This window comes from Agelaius phoeniceus, chromosome 13 (assembly GCF_051311805.1).
Source record: "Agelaius phoeniceus isolate bAgePho1 chromosome 13, bAgePho1.hap1, whole genome shotgun sequence".
Taxonomy (NCBI): domain Eukaryota; kingdom Metazoa; phylum Chordata; class Aves; order Passeriformes; family Icteridae; genus Agelaius; species Agelaius phoeniceus.
Window position 1 is genome coordinate 16,789,499 of NC_135277.1, and position 16,396 is coordinate 16,805,894.

At 49.5% G+C, this 16,396-nt stretch overlaps 1 protein-coding gene across 2 annotated transcripts in view; it reads right to left on the reverse strand.

The window, feature by feature from the left end:
• LINGO1 (leucine rich repeat and Ig domain containing 1) overlaps positions 1 to 16,396 on the reverse strand; it is a 159,101-nt gene that overhangs the window by 95,089 nt on the left and 47,616 nt on the right. For both annotated transcript variants that reach the window (XM_077185635.1, XM_054642014.2), the window contains one exon: positions 12,616 to 12,658. The gene's annotated coding sequence lies outside the window, so the exon portion shown is untranslated. The remainder of the gene's footprint in view (positions 1 to 12,615; positions 12,659 to 16,396) is intronic.

Here is a 16,396-nt window from a genome sequence, read left to right on the forward strand (position 1 = left end):
ATATTTTCCATTTCAAGAGGCTTCTGCTTTCTTTAGCAGACACTGCCTTTTCAAACCGAGACACAGGTAAAAGCAGATGCTTCTTTAAAGGATTAGACGTTATTGAGATGAATGAGAACAGGAAATAGAGTTGGGCTAATGAAGGCAGCAGTGTGGAAAGTCCTCAGCCCCTGGGGGTTAGGCTGAATAGCTGGAAAGAAGATTTACCTGAGATCTGCCACTTTCTGTTAGACCTGCAGTGCAGAGCATGTTCTCCTGCACTGGGGATTCATCAGTTCCAGCTGCCAGTAAAAGGGCCACAGGATGCCTTCCTGAGGTGCTCCTCCAGTTCTGCCACAAGTTGTCAGCAGAGCAAGAGTTCCCTGTGCAAGCAGCAAGGAAGTGGCTTTCTCTGGACATCATTCCTGCAGAGCACAGTTAGAAGTCCTGGAATTTGTAGCATCACAAAGATGGCACTTGGCTGTCCTATCCTGAGGAGCTTTGGAACAGCCTGGGTCTCACTGGGTGACTTGCCAGACCCAGCCACCATGCTCCCCACTATCTACAGGCTGCCTTCCTAATCTCTAGCTCTGCTGACCCAACGAGGCATTGGGAGCAGTGGTGACAGAAAGGTAAACAAAGTGGCAGCTGGACACCACAACTTAGGATACACCCAGAAACCACCACTTAAGATACAACCCGGCATGGGAATCCCAAAGGCCTGACATTGCCCAGCAAAAGGGTGTTCCTAGTTGGCACAGGCAGCTCTCCTGCCCCAGGAGAGCCTTGGAGGCACAAGGAGGGTTAACTCACAACCATGGGAGCAGAAAATGAGGTTCCAGTTATTAGTTGATTTATTGGTCTGTCCTCAGTTGGCACTCAGGACTCAGAAGAAAATGTTCCACTCCAAAGCATTAAGCATCTTCAAAGAGCAGAAGCATTAAAAATTGAAATCATAAAATAGACATGTAAATATAGCAGAGGTAAGCGGGGCAGCGAGGAGAGGAGACGAGCAGAGCCAGCCCCAGCAGAGCCTGCAGGGCAAGGAAAGGGCTGTGCCAGGGGGATGGAGCCATGCTGGGGTGGCTGCAGCCCCCCAGGCTGGGGGGATAACCTGCAGGGAAGCTCTGGATAGCTTCCCTGAGTGACTGCACTGCTCACCAAGATCTGCAGCTTGCAAACACCAAAGGGCAAAGCTGCCTTGCTGGATGCGCGCAGGAACCTCACCCCACAGCCCCTCACCACCCTCCCCTGGCCTATACTCCATACCTCTAGGTGTTTTTACTCCCTATCTCCCACACCAATCCTTCCCAAAATACTTCAAACATGGCAAGAGAGGGGGGTGGGGCTGCCTGCCAACAGTTCACCAGGTCAAGTAAACCCAGTGAAGTCAATCAGCTCTACATCAGGAGTCACAGCTTGATGGCAAACTAATGCTTTAGGCAAGGGCTATTGGTCACATGCAGCATTTCACAGGTCAGGGACAAGCACTCCCTTTCCTTCTCTCCTAGAGGAGCAGGGCAGAACAGACCCAAACTCCTCTGGCCAGCTGGATGGTGTCACTCTTCCCAAAGCACCTGCCAAAGCAGAGGGCTCAGCAGCACTCCCCAAACCTGAGGATGGGCTGCTGAGGTGCTGGTCCCTTCCTGGGCATAGAGGAAGGGAAGGGACCCAAGGTAAGTCACTACCCCTGTGTAAGAGTCCCTGGCTGGGCCTGGGAAGTGGGAGTTAAGAACTGCTCCAGCATCTGGCCCAGCCTAAGGCACCAGCTGCCAGCAGGGGAAAGATGTGGAAAAAGGAAAAGGGAGGCTGGGGACACAAAACCTCCTTGCCACAGTGGGAACACGCATCTGGCTGGGGACTGACATTTGTGGACAAGTGTGTGGCAAACCCACCCTCCTAATGAACACTGGGCTGCCTGTTGATTATACTTGCAGAGCTATCTGCAGATACCAAGCCCTCCTGGTTTGCCACCAGCCTTTCAGGAGGGTGCTGGATGCTCAGCCCCTCTCTAAACCCACCTTGCTCAAGGGCCTTGAACCTCCGTGTGCAGGAAAGAAACCCCTTCAAGGACCAGCAAACCAGCCAAAGGATGAAACATGAGGCAGCCACAACAGGGGTCAGATGAGCTCCTAAGCTTTCAAACCTCTGGAAGCACAACCATCATCTTGGGAAAGGTCTCCAGTGAGGAACTGGGAACTCACCAAATCCTCCAGAGTGCTGGAGTCCCCAAAGGACCCCATCCCACGTGAGGTCAGCAAGAGGGACCCACCACCACTGCCCCTCACCACGCTCTGGCACAAACCCAGCTCTCTTGGCACCCATACCTGCTTTTCCTCTACACACAATTTTTTCTTAATTGGGAGCTTGTTAATTATCGCAATACTTTGCAGAGGAAATAAACAGCAATTAGAGAAATAAGTGGTATTTTTATTCGCTGGCACTCTGGCAGAGCTCTGTGACGCCTCCCATCCCTCGCTCCCACACGGGCACATGTTGCTGCCTGCTCCGGCGTCGCTGCCCGAGTGCTCTGCTCCGTCTGTTCCCCACGAGCAGGGCACTGTGCTGGTGGGCTGCCTTGCTCTCCCCCGGGGAGGAAGCGTTACTGTGTGAAAGCAGCAGGCTGTCCCACTCTAATCTGTTTTAAAAGTCATAAATTGCTGAGAAAAGCCAGTTTTCCCGCACAACAGAAGGTTAGCGTGTTTAAAGAGAGCACTGGAACTGTTTTTATTAATCAGAACTGCCATAAAGAAAGCATTTTAATTAACATAATTATCCTGTTTGAGAGAAGCAGCCCATACCTCACAGATACTTTTCAAACTAAAGATGCAGGCTGTCACAGTCAGTCATAATTAAGCAAAATGAGCTGCTTTTCCTTGTTCTATGTCTGCCTCTTTCCAGCCACATGCTTCCCCCTTCCTCTTACACTCAGTACAAAGCAAGCAGAGACAACATCATGGGGGTGGCAGGGCAGGTCTCCATCCCTGCATCTCAGTCTCCAGCACAGAGCAGCTGGGGTTAATCTCCATCCAAGCCAGCAGTGCCAACTCTGGGCACTGACCAAGCTGCAAACCATCAACCTGGAAGATGGAGGTGGCTATAAAAACCCACAGGATCTGTACGACTCTGTTTGCAGCACAGTCTCACAGTCAACAGATAAAAGATTTATTCTCATTGAAAAAGACAAAAAGAAAACCATAAAAAGCCTGGCACTGGGCTGCCCGCCAGCACCGAGAGAGAGGAGCGGGTAAAGGGAATAAAAGCTGGCACGGGCAGGCAGCTGTGTGGGGCTGGGTTTCTCTGAGCATCCCAGACACAAATCTCTGGAGGGCAGAGAGTTGACCAGGAACTGCAGCCTTCAGCAGCAGCCCTCATCCTTCTCCTCCTGCCTGTTTCTGCCTGCAGCATGAGGCTCCACTACAAGCCTTAGGCAGCATCTTCCATTCCTCCCTACACAGTAAGAGGCTCAGTAGCTCCCTTGGCACAACCCTGCCCCCTCTTTGCTCCCAATGCTGGTGTCTCCCTTCCAAAGGGCAGGACAGGGCACACAAAGCAATCAGGCATAATTTCCAAATCCCATGTTGGCTGCTTCAGCCGAGACATTCTGCACCTCCTGCACACCTCGAGTGTCCTGCAGCTGGACACAGACCTTTGGCCAGCCAGCCAAAATCCCTTAATGGCAGCACCATTCAGTATTTTAACAGGTACTTTCAAGAATGCTCTGCTATTTGGCAGAATGTGCAGTGTACTAGACTGTTAACAATTTGTGGTTTAATTAAAACCTCCTTTATTTATAAAAGATGGTTCTGAGTTGATGGCTTTGCCCTGAAATAGCACAGCACTGCTGGAGATGCTCGTGTCATGTCCTTCATTCACACCCAATGTCATCTCAAAGGGACCAAAGTCACCATGCTGAGTTCTCAGCCCTGTGTCCCCAAGGACTGCAGGGACAAGGACACCCATCCTGCCCACACAGCACCCAGTGCTGAGTGTCACCACCCTAAGGCAGCCCATGTTCCCTTACTGCCAGTCAAGAGCTATCTGCAGGTAGAACAAGGCAAAAACTTTGAAAAGAGGTATTTTTAGATATTTTTTCCTTTTTTTGTTGGTGTGGTTTCCTTAAGAAAACAAGTCTTGTGCCATCACGTGCTCCACATGTTGTCTGTCTACCCTAATTACTCTCCGACTCAGCAGTCAAATTCAACAGCTTGTGAGTGACAGCTGAAAATCTCAGAGTTATTAAATTCCTGGAGGTTTCATGGAAATAACCAGGCAGACAGAGTGGAGAGGTCTTCCTCAGCTCGGCTGAGCCAGGCTGCAGCAGGAGCCTGGGTCTTGCAAGGCACCAGAGGATCCACATCGGAGAAAGGAAAAGCACAAAAGCCCTGATGATGCAAGGGAAAGGCTGAATCAGAGGATGTAGCGTGCTAGATATTGAAATCAGTCAATCTTCAAGTATTAGCCCCTGGAAAAGCAGCCTTCTGTAGTGCTGAGTGGCGTGTTAACAACCTGTTTTCAAACAGGAAACACAATTTCCATGGGAGAATCAGGTTTTCTGGATGGAAGAATTAAAATATTCGGGGAAAAAAAAAATAATCGAGCGCACTTTTCTTCTTTGGTTCAACACAGACTGACACATTTCAGGTGACTAAAAAGACATCTGGGACCCACCACAGAAAGTGTAGAAGCATCTCCTGCATGAAATTTTGCTGGGCAGGGGTCAGAACTCATGTCAGCCTGCTCTGGGTGCCCCCAGGAGAGCTGGCCAGGGACACGGAGCAAAAGGAGAGCACAGAGTAGAGGCAGCAGGACAAAGCCTCGGGCTGGCTGCTGTGAAGGGCTTTGGGTGGTGCCGGGGAGGGTTTTATTTTTACACAGACTACGAAGCACCCACTTAGAGACGTCTCAAGACCTACTTGTAAGACCAAATAAAAATATCTCCTGATTCTCGATTGTGAGATCTGGGAAGGAGGCTTCCAAAATTGGGTTCTCTCCCTGCCTGCGCAGAGGACGGGGTTGTGACACCACAGAGGAGCTGTTTGTAGGTCTCCGTTTGCAGGCAGGCAGCCTCACCCTCCCTCAACCAGGGCATCTGCCTTGCCCAGCTCCCAGTGCCCGGCAGAAATAGGACTCCTTGCTGTCGGTGGCACTGCACTGCATTGCAGCGGCTCTCACAGCCACGTCCCCTCTCTCTGTGATCCTGTGGCTGCCCGGACAGAACCCACAGGGCCGGGGGGAGTTCCCCCCTGCACCGCCCGTCACAAACCAAAGCTACGGCGAGAAGAGGCGACGCTTCTGAACTCCTTAGCAGGGGAATGTTAATGAGCGCAGAGCGGAGGGTGAGAAAAGCCCTCAATCGTGTTAGCTCCGCTGCCAGAGCTGATGAACATCCCCAGCCGGAGCGCCCCGTCCAACACCCGGCACGGGGCAAGGAGGGAAAACAGTCCTCAAAAGCACATTGATCCCTGCTTAACCTTAGAAAAACACCTCATGCGAGCTGATGGTGCCTACGGCATGGGGCTGCCGGATCCCATCCCGCCCATGCTGCCGGCAAGGGATGCTCTCCATGAGCGGGAGGAGCCCGGGCTTCCGCTGCATGAAGAACTCACGCGGCAGGTTTTATAGTGGGGACTCGGTTTTGAGCTTGTGTAACTCTCCCATGTTTTTATGTTTGTTTTTCTTTTTTTTTTTTTCCTTTACGGGGCCAGGAAAGTGCCATGTAAAGTGTAAGTACAAAAATACCGATTTTCCTCAGCTAAGCAGCCACGTGAGCGGCTCGGCTTGCGCCGCCCTGCCTCCCGAACGCTGTGTGCACACACATGTGCGCTGCTCCGTGACACACCGGCACATTTGTTACGGTGACAGCCTGCCGCTCCCCCTTGGGGCGAAATGTGGTTTAATTTTTAGTATAACCTTAAAAAAAGGAGACTAGCAAAGCTGCTCTCCCATAAATTTTGTAAGTGACATTTATTTCTCGGTGCATTATCGCTAGTGATGGACAAATCTGGAATTTAGGGGAGCAGCCATCTTCTCCTGCCAGCTCCAATGTGATGAGGTGGTTATCCTTAGGCTCAGCTCAGGCACTGCCTGGAAAATTTCCAGATGCTGAGCCCTCTTCTCCCTTCAACATCTCGGCACAAAGTGCAGCCCCTGTGTGCCTTAGGGGGCTCTGGGTACTTCTTTGGGTGTCTGGAGACCCCACCTCTAAGGAAGCTCCCATGGGCAGGACACCAGCAGTAACACAGCAGAGTTTCCCACCCAATCTCACCAGCTCAGCCCATGAAAGCATCTCTGGCCTGCTCAGATCCCTGCCCATCCTCCTGTGGGATGATGAGTTTGCTTTAAGAGCTCATCAGATCTTCCTGGTCACCGAGATGAGCTCCCTGCTACCTGAAGCCTGCCAAGTCTCAACTTGAATACAGAGAAAAGATCCCAACAGCTGGGTGTTTAATGACAGCACTAGAAATCAGGCTCTGCAGAGTCACACCAGGTTATTGCAGCTCCCTGGAGCTGGCTTTGGGGTGTGCCAGAGAGGCTGGTGCTTCCAGCTCTGTCCAAAAGCGCAGTGGTTCAAGGAAACACAAACCATTCCAAACCCCACACAAACCATGCCCAACCCTTCTCAAACCATGCCCAGCTCCCAAATGCTGAGCTCAGAGGAGCACAGGTAGGGATTCACAGTGCAGTCCTCTCCAAAATGTGGGTGCAGGGGCTTTGCACCACTGGGTGCCAGGGTGAAATACCATTATTTGTGTCCCAACAGATGAAAATGCAAGATGCCACTAAATCCATTACATCCATATGATTTCTACAAGAGACAGAGGGCCAGAAGATGTCCAATTTACTACCCTGGGGCTGGACTAGACCCAAAGAAACTCTTCCAGTTCCTTCACACTGACAAAAGATCAAAGGAGCAGTTGTTAATGGATAGCAAAGTCTGATGTAATTTGTGGCACAGTTATTTACACCTAGGAAAAAGCAGGCTGGTGTCAGCCCTGCCACGACAAGTCCTTGAGTGTTGCCCTGCCTGCTGGTACACAGGAATCTGCAGTCAGTCACACTGAATTTCTAGGGAAGAGGTCCTTTCAGAAACAGCACTCTGAGTCCTAAAGACTTGGGCACCTCCAACTGCAAAGTGCTTCTAAACAGCCACAACAGGCTTTCCCCACACTCTAACAGAGTCTGGAAAAGCCTTTTCTCTGAGCAGACAAGTGCTTCCCTCTGCTGAGGTGGCTCAGCATCCTTGGAGCATCCCCTGTGCTCCTGGAGATGCCTCTCTCAGCCATTCCTGGAGCTGTGTTTGGGCTCCCTTCCAGCCCAGGGGATGGTAAATGCTGAGCAGAGCCAGCAGTGGCTCCAGGCCTGACTCTGGCAGGAGGTCCTCCCCTGTGCCAGCCACCTCTGGGAGACCTGGGACTGACCCTCAGCACTCCTCCTCACACAGCCCAAGCAAAGGCATCTCCTGGAATCTTCCAGCATCAATGTCCTCTGTTGTTGTTCTATTATCTCTCTAGAGTTTCATATTGCTGTTATCAGATTTTTAAAGTCCATACCTCTTTGGCATATTCTCATGGCTGTAGATCTTTGCTGCACAGACTCCTTCTGCTGCATGCTGTTCTCTCTCAGGTCAGGGCTCCTCCAAGGCTCTCCCTGACTGGCTACCCCAACCCTTTTTATCTCAGCCATCTTCATTGGTTACAGCTGCAGCCCAATTAAGGACATCACAGCTGCAGCCCATCAAGGGCAGCTGGGACCTCTGGGGCAAAGCCTCTATAAAAAAATTCAAATGCATTGCCTCTACTATATTTCCCCCTTTTCTTTTACATAAGTTAACAGTTGTACAGATATTCAAATACAATGTATACATTTATCTATGACTCACATGCCATGTACAACCCACATAGCTCCTTGCTCAAAGGCCATACTCTTTCACAGCTCCCTGACCCAAAGGCTACATTCTGTCGCAGCTCTTAGCCACCACAGCTCTCGGCTGTCTTATCTTCTGTTAACTATCACATTGGGGTCACCACTTGATGTTGTTCTATTATTTCTCTAGAGTCCCATAATGATATTCTCAGACTTCTAAAGTCCATACCTCTTCGGTGTGTTCTCATAGCTGCAGGTCTTCACTGCACAGACTCCTTCTTCTGCACACTGTCCTCTCTCAGTTCAGGGCTCCTCCAAGGCTCTCCCTGACTAGCTAACCCACCCCCTTTTATCCCAGTTATCTTCATTGGTTACAGCTGCAGCCCAATTAAGGACATCACAGCTGCAGCCCATCAAGGGCAATGGGGACCTCTGGGGCAAAGCCTCTATACAGATATTCAAATACAAATATTCAAATACAATACATTTCCTCTACTATAGTCCTCTGCTCCTCTGCCTTCCACCTTCTCAACACACTCTGGAAAACCAAGCTGTAATTTCCTAAGCTGTGTGACCAAGTCTTGCTCTGGTGTCACCACACATCTCCAATTCCCCATGTCACATCTCAGCTGCTTCCCAGCTCCTCCCTGGCCTCTCCACTCAACAGGGGGCACAAGTCAGTCATGTTTTGGCAAAGGGGTGCCTACAAAACCTCAGCTGCAGCCCTGACTTAAAAAAATAAGAGCATAGGGAAAAAATAAGGCAGCCTCAACAAGGCTGAGCACTGGGACCCATCACCATGCCACCAGGGTTAGGGGTGGCACCCATGGGAGCCCCTGCCTTGTCAGCAGCTCACTCTGAACATGCAACTGAGCCAAGAGAATTGTAACTCTTTCCTCTGTGCTGTCTGAAGGCTGCATCATCCCCCAAAGGCCCTGGGGGAGTTGAAATAAGGATGAACATCGGGTCAGACATGTCTCCTGCTCATAGGCATGCACACATCTGCCTCTCCAAAGAGCCTGGAAACGGAGTCACAAGCACAGCCCAGCCCTAAAATCCACTCTGAAGCATGCAGGTGAGGAGGCAGGAGAGCTCCTGGGTCAGCACAGCAGGCTGCAGGGTCTGAGGATGAGGCTCAGAGATGCTCAGACTGAACTCTCCACTGTCTCTTGCTCAGCTGCCCATGACTGCTGGTGCCCAGTCAGAGACCCCACGGGGCCCTCAGAGGCACAGGAGACCAAAACACCCCTTCTCCCTCCTCAAAACACCATGTTTATCTGTGCACCAGCTTATGACTGATCTGAGTCCATGCCCTTGTAAGTTAAGATTTAAAGTTTTAACAAAAGCCATTCACTGTTTTGTCTGGGCAAACTGCTGGGAGCACCACCCGCTCAATTTTATGGATAAAAGCCTCTTTTCTCTAAAAACATGGGACCAGTTCTCCCCATGACAGCAAAGTGAGCAACACAAAGCTTCAGACTGCACAGGACAACAGTTTTCCAGCACTTCTGCCAGGCTATGAGGAAAAAACCACATCCAACAACATCTGCAAAGAGAGTTGGTGTGAAACCCTTAGAGACTAGTGGGCAGAGCAGGTTTCCAGCCTCTTCCAGCAGCTGGGAGCACAGCAAAGGATGCCACCAGTCACTGTACAGGGCATCTGTGTGTTGCTTTGCTTTGCTATCCATTATTATGCACCCCAAGGAAGGACCTGCTGTGCCCCCAGCAGCCCCCTGCAGCTCCAGGAGAGCAGCCCCAGTGGATTCTCTTCCAAGGTGCTCCCATCGACCATGGGGGGACAAAGCAATGAGGAAGCAGACAAGGAATGCATGACTTTCCCATCGTGCAGGGACTGCTGGGATTTGCTGGAAGGCATCCAATTAGTTAACGAGCACTCCAGAGCTGAGTCTGGTCTGGAATTAGTAATTAATTACCACAAGACAAGCAAGGGTGTCTATATTGGAGAAACCCATGTCTGTCTTAGGGATGGACTTAGGGAAAGAGAGTTTGCCCAGCAAACCCACACTGAAGTGAAGTGGAGAGGAGCAGCTGGCAAGCAGGATGATGTGGATCCCAGAAAGATGCACAACATCAGGAGCAAACATCACAGCTGGCCCTCATCCTTGACATCCTGTACAGGAACTGGTCCAGCTGGAAGCCCTGGGCCCTAGAGCTGGTTCTCCATGCTGATCCCAGCCCATCACAGGCCCCACGGGCACAGCCAGTGAACACTTTGCTTCTGATGAGCAAAACTGGAGCAATGAAGTGAACAAGACACCTCAGCCTGGCTGGCTGCCTCCTCCTTTCACCATCCACAAAGACCATAGCTTTGGAAATCCTGGAATAATTCCCTCATATCCATTTCTTTCATTAGTCTTCTGCTCCAGGTTCCTGAGCATGCTCCAGTGCAGGAGGACTCATCAGCTTCCAGGTCCGAGGTGGCTCAGAGGAGCCAGGCTGTCACCAGCAGCATCAGCCCTGGGCACCAGCAATCTCCCACCAGGTTCTCCTGGTTGAAAATCAGTGGCTGAGCTCTGGGGAGAAGGAGAATGTGTCCTCCTGAGCATTCACTCCCAGGCCTCACAGCTCCTTGTCCCCATCTGCCTCTCTGGAGCATGTCCCCATGCGGCAGGAGCTGCGGAGCAGCTCTGCATCCAGCCCCTGTGATAAATTAGCCAGGGATTCAGGCATTTCAGCACAGCTGCCTCATCCTCTGCCAGCATGACAATGTGATTAATTTTGGGTGCAGATGAAGCTCATTTGTCAGAGGCACGTGATGGCTGCGCAGGCTGCAGGGGCGTGCGGGGAGCCCCGGGGTGCAGGCAGAGTGGGAGCCCAGGCAAAAGGCAGCAGGCAGGGAGGGAGAGTGAAGAGCCAAGCCCGGGGCTCTCCTCTCAGGAAGGCTGTTTGCCACATTGGCTCATGATTAAGCATGCTGGGGAAGAAGAGCCCGTGTGGGAAGAGAGCTTTTATCTCTGCTAACACACATGGCCACGTCTGGGGAGAGATGTGCAACGGGAGGGGTGTAAGAGGATTGGGGAGAAGAAGCCATGAGCTGATTACGCTGTGTCAGGAGAGGCAGCTCTACCACCATGGCCACTTCTCCCCCATTGCCCCCTCCTCCAGGCCATTTTCCACTTTCTCCCTTTTTTGGAGGACCAGTGGGTCCTGTCTTGCCTGTCCCCACTCTGAAGCTATAGACACTTGCTTTTTGTTGCTGGAGGGAGTGTGGCCAGAGCTGTTCCTGCAGGAATTGTCTGGGAAGACAAAGCTATATGTTCACTTCCCAATGTAACACAGCCCTGACACAGAAAAATCTCTTGATTGGTTCATCAACCTCTTGGCTGGAGTTTCTCCACGTGCTGGAATATGGCAGTGCTGCTTCCTCAACACAGCACAGCTCTCCCAAGGGCCTGAGCTGCTCCCTGCTGAGGCTGCCAAGGTCATGAGCAAAGCATCACGGATGAGGAGTCTCTGCACAGTTTAGGAGTGAGGAGCAGCTTTTGGGGTAAGCTCACACCATGCCTGATGCCCTCTGGTGAGATGGATGCACAAGGAGAGGACATCAGGGCAGCTCCCTAGGCACCAGGATCCACAACCTTCGTTTGCCCCCTGCCATGGTTAGATATGCCCCAGACACTGGTGTCCCTGTTGTAGAACAGCTCTGTCTCAGAGCAAGGTCATGCCAGCAGCACCCCAAAACCCTGAGATCACTGTAACAATACTCCCTTTGATAATTTTAGGCCCCAAGTAGTGAACTACTTGCAGCTAAAGAAAAGAAAACCCTTCAAGTTCAACGAGGCCATGCAACCTGGGACATCGCTGGCAACTCCTTGAGCACATGGCTGATGTCACTGCATTCCATGGGACTTAATTATCAAACCAACAGATAGCATCAAACAAAGAGGCTGCTTTTTTTGATAAATGCATACTTAAAAAAAAAAAAAAAAACACATCAAGAGGACAAAGGTGAAGATGACACAATACATGGTAGCCACGCTGATTGCAATACACCTCTGCTGATTTACCTCAGCACAGAACCAGGACCCTTTCTGCTGGGTTAAAGGTAAGGTTAGAAAACCCATGGGGACTATAGAAATGTGAAAACATCAAACACTGAATGGCACAGGGACTTGGGCCTGAGAAAGCCCTGAAATGTTATCCTTCTACCCACTAGTCCCTCAGGAGAGTCAGCTGGGTGGCTGGTGGCAGAGAGGGTGGCCTGAGAGGAGCACATTCCTGGAAAGGTTACAGGTGACAACACTAGCTTGCAGCCAGGACTGCAGCTTCTCACATTCACATTTCTTCCAGGGCCTAAATGCTCCTCTAAGCCTGGCTCCTGTGCAAACGTCCCCAGGCAGGCTGTGCTCTCCTTCCACCCATCAGTTCACCTTCTTATTGTTCCCCTGATGTCCCCTGAAGTCACACCCAGTGGAAATACCTCCCAGCTTTTATTACAATCATCATGCCAATCACCAAAGTTTTCAGTTCCCGTCCAATACAGATTGCCCAGGAAGGATTAAACATGCCCACACAGTTTCCCTTCATGGACTATAGGAGGGCACTGATAGACACATCTCAGTGTATTTTCACACACAGGGGAAAGAACTCTGGGGTGAAGTGCAGCAGGAACTGGCTCCTCAACAGGGGCACACTCAGGCTCTTCCACCTGCCTGGGGAGCAGTGGTGGTGCCCAGCCCCAGTGCCCTTCCAACCCCAGGTGACACTTTCACAACAGACTCAGTGAGGAGAAAACACAACTGCACTTACCAGAGCTGAAACCCTACAAGGACCTGCTGGTGAGGCAAGGAACCTGGAAAGGAAGAGAAGAAGAGATGTGGTTCAGTGGGTTGGCTGTGGTCAGCAGCAGGGGAGTGTTGGTGTGGCCCAGCCCTGGAGGGGTGGATGGGCAGCACGTTCAGACAGGGCTGTGGCAGTCACCTACCCTGGCATTGCACCAGCACCATCTAAATTGATCAGGGCCACCTAAATCCACCCAGCCCTGCTTGCCAGCCTCTCCAGGGGCTCAGCTGATGCTGGCAGAGCTACAGCTGCTGCACACTAGAGGAATTCACCAAGGGATTAAGGAGCCATTCCCATCATTACCATCCTGGTATGAACATCGGGCTGCCCCATCAGTGTTCCCCTCTCATCAGCTCCCGGAGCACGCCATGCAAATCTGTGCAAAGGAGTCACAACAACGCACCTGGGAAACCATAAATATCTGTGAAAAATCTCCCCATAAATCCACAGAAAGAGGAATTTATGGTGCTTTCTTTGGAGATTTCTCTGGGTGTTCCCTATTAAGCCATTGTGCTTGTTTGCATAAGTATTCCTCAGACAGTAAAGTCTTCTCTGCCATCAGTTATCAGCTCTGCAAACAGGAGCAGCACCAGGCGTGGGACGCACAAACACCCAGCTGTAAAGATGAGGGACTGCTCCTCACCTTGTGAAGAAATCAAGGGTATTAATTGCTTAGTGCAACCACAACACACTCCCAGCAAGGACAGGGTGAACTGGCAGCCCTGACATGTACAGAACAACTGAGAAAAGGGAAACGAGCCAAAAACCTCTCTGTGTGCTCTCAGGGTATGCCACACAATGGCAAAGCTGTGGAAAGAATGAGGATTTTTCACATCATTGGGGGGGAAAGTATCAAGGGGAGAAGACATACACAAGTGCTGGAATCAGCTCCAGCTATCCAGAGAAATTGCTGTAATGTATTGTCCAGCCACATACCAAGGCCTCTACAGACATTAGGGAAGGAAGTGCCTTGTGTGATATAGCAGCAATGAATACATTTGTTAGTGATAATACATCAGTTACCAGGCTGGGTAGAAGCCTTTCCCACAAGAAAGGCTGACACAGGGCCTTATTAAAGAAGGTAATACCCAGTTAAGACACCTACTAATCTCATTTGATAAATGGTTGACACAATACATCATATATATGCAGGAGGGGTTTGAAAATAATAGAATAAGCTGAATGGTATCAGCCTACACATCTAGAAATACAGGCCCATTATATACAACTTGGAGATGACATTTTAATTAACATGTTCTCATGAAAATACAAACTGGAACCCAAGTGGGAAGCATCATATACCATCTTACTATGTTCCTATTTTGCTGTTAGAAGTTTAGGAAAAGAAAGATGGATACACCATTCTCCCATCAAGGAGGTGGTAACTAGCCAGCCAGCTGACAAATGACTGACTCCTAGAAAAACTCTCACATCAGCTAAGAATGAATGGGGCATCTCACTACTCCTGGTATTATTGACTCTGTTACTGCTGCAGCATAGCTAAGGATAAAAATGATGGATGATCCAGATTAGTGGAAAGTTAACAAATCCAAAGAGAAGATAGTTTTCCTAGATTATATAGGAACAAGGTTCCCAATTCCTGAAACACCTGACAGGAAGGCTCTTGCTTTCTGGTGTCTATCAGATAAGGTTTATAATTTAGCCTGGGCAGAGGTAAGCAGAAGGACAGGTCTCATTGCCTTGATAATACCAGCTGCTGCTCAAGACTTAATACCAGTTGTTGTGTGATGACAGATAATAGTTTAAGAAGTAATAGTATACAATTAACATCACTTGTGAAGTGTTGACCCAGGAGTGATTACCCTTTCCCTGCTCATCCCCCTTCAAAGCAAACAGGGAGGGATGCAGCCAGTATTACAGGGACAGGATTGGGAATCCTAAATGGTATAGATGTTGAAGTGTTCCTAAATAAACTAAGTGCAACAACAAGTGATTTAAGCATATTAGAGCACCCATTGCAATCCTCTCTATTAGCACTGGGGACTAATCAATGGCTCTTGTCTGATATATTGCCTCTGTGGGAGAAAATTAATGAGAAGGACCACCAGCTGATTGGAGAGGCACTTGGAATAGTCCAGGGCAATCTTTCACCAGCTCTTAGATGTATCCACTCTCAACTGTGGATGCACTCCACACTGGCAGAAATTAAAAGGGTAGGCAAACGCAGCACCTTACCCACAGAGGTTTGAAAAGTGGCTTGGGACAGCACAACTGGGAGAGAACTTCAGTCCTGGTAGTATTTGGCCAATTATGACCCCACTATCAATAAGGTCACAGTTTCTTTCTTAATAATAATATGCTTCAGTACACAGCACATAGCCAATTGCTGCACTAAATCACAATACAATCATCCTCTTTCCCATAGAACATAGAGCATGGACACCACAGAGTGGACACAGGTGGCAAACAGTATATGGGAACAACAAGGATTCAACTGTAACACCCTTAAAGCCCAAGACATGTCTTGACACTGAGCAAAATGTTTGTCATTTTGAAACACATGCTGATGACTTCCCTGCAACTGAACTTATGTATATTGGAAAAGGATATGTTTTCTTAAGGACCCTTTGTGGTTTTATATTAGGAGGTGATACTATTGCAGATACAAGTAATCATTTGAATATTTGCATTCGTAACTTTAGTGGAATTATAGGGTATGATTTTAATTATACAGCTCCTGTTACGTCCTGCCAGTTGTTACAGTCTAATTATACACTAGGTAAAGACTTGTTACCTACTTCAACTGGAATTAATCTTAATGCTGGTAAGAAAATTATCACTACATGATGACTTACATCAAGTATTAAAACACGTATGAATTGATAAAAAGAAACTATAATCACCGTCCACCATAATGGGGATGAAATGTGTTGTGTGTTCAAAAGAGGAAAAAGAGATGGAGAACACACTGGTGGGAACCTCTCCCAGGGTGGTCACCTACAGCCACAGGAATTTATAACCTCCTGCTCCACCCAGTGGTAATCGTACTAGCTTTGAGTCTATTAGGTCTGGTGCTTGTGATCATTCTGTATATAAGATTATGGAAGCTGATCATGCTTTTTGAAAGGCTTTGCAAGCTTTGCTAAATGTATTAGCAGGGATGCTTAATAAAAACAAAGGGAGGGCTGTAAAGAAGTAAAGGATATTAATTGCTTAGCATAACTTGCTTAGCATTAGTAGCTAAGATGTGCTGAAGCTTTAGGCCCCACTTTGAGCAGATTTCACCCTGCACAGCTTCTGCAAGGCTGCCTGGGTTAATTGCCAGGAGAGCAGGTTGTATTTCAGCTATGACTTTTCTCTGCATGTTTAACGTATCCCTATCATGGTTCCAATGTACTTCTGCATAGATGGGTGGGAGATGGGGGGAAATGAATAATACGTTTTCTTCCAGCATGAAATTGTGAGAGTGTCCTCCACTGAGTGCAATTACTGTGTATATAACTTCTGTAGGCTGGCTAATACTGCTAAGTATACTGGAGATTAAGGGATTTGGGGCTGTAAAGTCCATTTCATCCATCCAGGCCTGAGCAAGGCAATGAGAGCAGGGAAAAAATCTTGCAGAAACCACTGGACCAAGCAGGGTCTGGCCTGCAGGTTCCATCCCCCCAGATCCCCTTGCTGCTCTCAGATGTGTCCCAGGCAGCTCTGAGCTCTGTGGGGGACGTGAAGGAGGGTGAATGCAGATGCCAGGACCAAAGCACCTGCAGGCACATCCCAGGGCTGAGCC